Below are 5,073 nucleotides of genomic sequence, written 5' to 3' on the forward strand. Positions count from 1 at the left end.
CTGTGGCTGTACCAGATTATCGCTTAACCTAACTGTGGCTGTACCAGATTATCGCTTAACCTAACTGTGGCTGTACCAGATTATCGCTTAACCTAACTGTGGCTGTACCAGATTATCGCTTAACCTAACTGTGGCTGTACCAGATTATCGCTTAACCTAACTGTGGCTGTACCAGATTATCGCTTAACCTAACTGTGGCTGTACCAGATTATCGCTTAACCTAACTGTGGCTGTACCAGATTATCGCTTAACCTAACTGTGGCTGTACCAGATTATCGCTTAACCTAACTGTGGCTGTACCAGATTATCGCTTAACCTAACTGTGGCTGTACCAGATTATCGCTTAACCTAACTGTGGCTGTACCAGATTATCGCTTAACCTAACTGTGGCTGTACCAGATTATCGCTTAACCTAACTGTGGCTGTACCAGATTATCGCTTAACCTAACTCAATTTGTCCCTTAACCTAACTCAATTTGTCCCTTAACCTAACTCAATTTGTCCCTTAACCTAACTCAATTTGTCCCTTAACCTAACTCAATTTGTCCCTTAACCTAACTCAATTTGTCCCTTAACCTAACTCAATTTGTCCCTTAACCTAACTCAATTTGTCCCTTAACCTAACTCAATTTGTCCCTTAACCTAACTCAATTTGTCCCTTAACCTAACTCAATTTGTCCCTTAACCTAACTCAAGTTGTCCCTTAACCTAACTCAAGTTGTCCCTTAACCTAACTCAAGTTGTCCCTTAACGTAACTCAAGTTGTCCCTTAACGTAACTCAAGTTGTCCCTTAACGTAACTCAAGTTGTCCCTTAACGTAACTCAAGTTGTCCCTTAACGTAACTCAAGTTGTCCCTTAACGTAACTCAAGTTGTCCCTTAACGTAACTCAAGTTGTCCCTTAACGTAACTCAAGTTGTCCCTTAACGTAACTCAAGTTGTCCCTTAACGTAACTCAAGTTGTCCCTTAACGTAACTCAAGTTGTCCCTTAACGTAACTCAAGTTGTCCCTTAACGTAACTCAAGTTGTCCCTTAACGTAACTCAAGTTGTCCCTTAACGTAACTCAAGTTGTCCCTTAACGTAACTCAAGTTGTCCCTTAACGTAACTCAAGTTGTCCCTTAACGTAACTCAAGTTGTCCCTTAACGTAACTCAAGTTGTCCCTTAACGTAACTCAAGTTGTCCCTTAACGTAACTCAAGTTGTCCCTTAACGTAACCCACGTTGTCCCTTAACGTAACCCACGTTGTCCCTTAACGTAACCCACGTTGTCCCTTAACGTAACCCACGTTGTCCCTTAACGTAACCCACGTTGTCCCTTAACGTAACCCACGTTGTCCCTTAACGTAACCCACGTTGTCCCTTAACCTAACCCACGTTGTCCCTTAACCTAACCCACGTTGTCCCTTAACCTAACCCACGTTGTCCCTTAACGTAACCCACGTTGTCCCTTAACGTAACCCACGTTGTCCCTTAACGTAACCCACGTTGTCCCTTAACGTAACCCACGTTGTCCCTTAACGTAACCCACGTTGTCCCTTAACGTAACCCACGTTGTCCCTTAACGTAACCCACGTTGTCCCTTAACGTAACCCACGTTGTCCCTTAACGTAACCCACGTTGTCCCTTAACCTAACCCACGTTGTCCCTTAACCTAACCCACGTTGTCCCTTAACCTAACCCACGTTGTCCCTTAACCTAACCCACGTTGTCCCTTAACCTAACCCACGTTGTCCCTTTGCCCAACATAGTTCACTGCTCGGAATCTCTGGTGTCGTTGTTATCCTCATGTAGATGTCTTGCGAGTGTTGCTTACTTTCCACATATTCCCGCTATCCACTGTCAATTGTACTGCAATAGGACTATATCGGCCCCCCCCCCTCCCCTCTCTTTGTGTCTCTGTCCTCTCAAGCTGGTCGGTCTGGCGTTTGAGTGTTAAATGAGCCTCGCAGCTGTTCAGTTGCATTCAGATGTCGACGCCCTCAGTGTACGTCGTGGTATGGTCTGTGTCCATTGTCCGCTGATGTCGTACGCGTAACCCACACGCTGTACCGATCATCGGTAGTTACGTACAGAGTGAAGTAGTGTGATACGTGTGACCGTACGCTGGCTGTGCCCAACGGTGTCGAATCTCAATTTCCATATGTTGTGCTCGATGCTACTTGTCTCGTCTCCCAATAACAGCTAGGTTGCACTGTGGTACGCCGTAGAGGCGTGTGGGAGGAACGTACGAACGCATTGTATGTCACCCTGGGTCGCTGGGGGTGGTGGTGCGGTGAGTCAGGTCAGGTCAGGTCAGCGTGAGCCGTCTGATGTAGTGACGCTTGTATTCCGACTTTGTCGTATTGCCTCACACAAAGTGCTACCCTGGTGGACCGCGTTCCATATCTGGGACATGCCGCAGATGCCGGTTGACAGTGGATCGCGGAAGGGACATCGCATACGTGCGCGGGCCACCTTCCACGTGTTCTCTTCTGCACATGTCGCAGTGTGTATGTGGTCTGATGTAGCGTGTCGTGACACATGACATCCTGGCATGCAAGAATTGTTGAATTCGCAAATGTAGGTGGACATCTACGTTTACTGCCCAAGATACGCAAATGAACTGGAAATCCGTTGTTGAGCGGTTGTTCACGCTGGAGGTGAATCTGTGATGGCGACGATCGGTACAGCTATTAACCGGTTGTTTCAGCGGTACCCGCCACATCCACACACGTGACTAGGCCCATGTGGGTATGAAGCGATACGCGGCGGTGGCTTGGTGGGACTGTTCCCGGCCGGTGAAGGGGGGCCGCCCGGCGTGTTGGCCGCGCGCTGCGTGGGCGCACGCGCAACAGGCGGCTGGTGGGGGGCGCCGAGTGGCAGGAGCGCCAGCCGACGGGCCCGGCAGGCGGCGCAGCTACGCTGCGGCGCACCCTGCACGCGGCGCCTGGCGGCCAAAGTTGGTTCAGCCGAGCCCGGTGCGAAGCGCGGTGGACATCTGCAGTGTGCTGGTCTGATTGAGGACTGTGTGCGTTGAGGATGCGCCGCCGCCTGGCACTCGGCGCCGCGACGCCGTCTGCTGCTCGGTCGCCCCAGCGGTTCTCGCAGGTGGTTTGTATCGCAGTTGTGCGGACGTGTTGGCGCGTGCGCTGTGCTGGGAGAGTTCGCTTCTGCACCCAAGTGGGGCTTTGCCCTTGTGTGGCGCTGGCGTTGGAGCTGCCGGTCACCATAGGTGGCGCGTGTTGTCTCCCGCCGGCAATGCCACGACAGCACGCTCCCGGGCCTCTGTCGGCAGCGGCAAGCTTAGTTGGGAGCAAGGGTGTTCTCACTAAAACCGTCTACTCGCCTAACTCCGGGCGATTGCGCCTCTCTCGAAACCGACCAAGTACCTAGGACGGCGCTGCGCGCCGCCGGGACCTGAGAGGGTTTCGAGGTGTATCGTGCAGGGGAGCTCGGCCTCCTCCTGTTTGCAGAATAATTGAGCGGACGCTTGCGTGTTCGCGCGGGCCCCCGGGACACACTCCCGGGCGGCCGGCTGCTCAGCTCTAGTTGACGCAGCTCCCTGGTTGATCCTGCCAGTAGTCATATGCTTGTCTCAAAGATTAAGCCATGCATGTCTCAGTACAAGCCGCATTAAGGTGAAACCGCGAATGGCTCATTAAATCAGTTATGGTTCCTTAGATCGTACCCACGTTACTTGGATAACTGTGGTAATTCTAGAGCTAATACATGCAAACAGAGTCCCGAGTCTGGCGTGAGGTCGGTCGCTCGACGGCGCGTTCGGCGCGGGCCCGCCCGTAGCCGGCGCGCCGTAAGGCACGGAGGCTCGCACTGGGGCGTATCGCTTCCAGACGGGCGTGCCGCGGCAGTCCTCACAGGGGAAGTGACGCGTCTCTTACAGCCTCTCCTTCCCAAGTGGCTCTTTCCGCCTTCCCGTGGTGCCAGACGTTAAGCTTGGCTTTTGCCTTGCGACAAAAGGGAGAGCTGCGACCCAACCCGATGCGAAAGCGAAGGGTGCATGGCACAGGGGGAGCTGTGTCGAGGGACCATACATCAGTCCCTTCTTTTCGCAGGGCACAGAACAACAGGTGCTCTGCATGCCGGCGATCTCGTTTGTCGACGTGGGATCGCGGCGCGTGTCGGCAAGGGTGCTTCGCCGCGCCCCTGGGTATCCGGGGCGTGTTCTGCCAAACCCAGGTGGTGGTAACATCGCCTGGGCCAGGTTAGATGGGTCCAGACCGCCGAACGCCTGGGGGACCGGCCCGCCACCTGAGTAGGAGTGGGTCCCTGGCCGAGAGGTGGAAACTCGGGCAAGTAGGCGGCGAAGGGCGAGAGGTGCATCCGCCTCTCCGGAGTGCGGGGTGCAGTTGCCGGGGTGCGTCGCGTGAAATCGCCGATGACGAAGTCACCGAGGGGGACCAGTGCGCTGGAAACGGCGCGCTGAACCCAGCAGCTCTGGAGTGCTCTTGACCTAGGGGCGAGGTCGGTGAGCGAGCTGCAGAAGTCCCCCCCCATGCCAGAGGAGCCGGTCCGGGGCAAGAGACGGGCTCCCACCCCTTTTTTATCACTCGTTCATCATGGCTACACCAGAAACGAGTGATTCGAGTGCGCCAACGCGAGCTTCCGTGATGTCTGAACCCGCTCCTCAGGACGAGTCGGGACAGGCAACTGAGGAAAACGTTCTACAAAGACACACGAGAATATCATTGCTCCTCGAGCAACATATTAAAAATGGTAAAATTAGTCAAGCGGCTCTGACTATAATCAAAAATGAACTGGCGGCGTGGGCTATCGCAAACGCCAAGCTTGAGGGCCGAGTGGAAGAACTGACAAAAGAAAATGAGAGACTAAGGAAACAACCCGGAAAGACCTGGGCGGCGGTGGTCGCACAAGCGCCAGCAAAACCGCAGACTACAAAGGATACCATTGCAAAAGTTACTAAAAGATCTGACACAACGGTATTCCTAAGAACCCTACCAGGCCAAGACACTAGCGTAAAAAGAATACAGGAATTGCTTACGACAACTATCAATCCAGCTAAAGACAAAATTAAAATAAATAAGGTAAAACCCAGCAGAAACTCTGTCATTG

Source organism: Schistocerca gregaria, unplaced genomic scaffold (assembly GCF_023897955.1).
Source record: "Schistocerca gregaria isolate iqSchGreg1 unplaced genomic scaffold, iqSchGreg1.2 ptg000778l, whole genome shotgun sequence".
In the NCBI taxonomy this organism is placed as follows: Eukaryota; Metazoa; Arthropoda; class Insecta; order Orthoptera; family Acrididae; genus Schistocerca; species Schistocerca gregaria.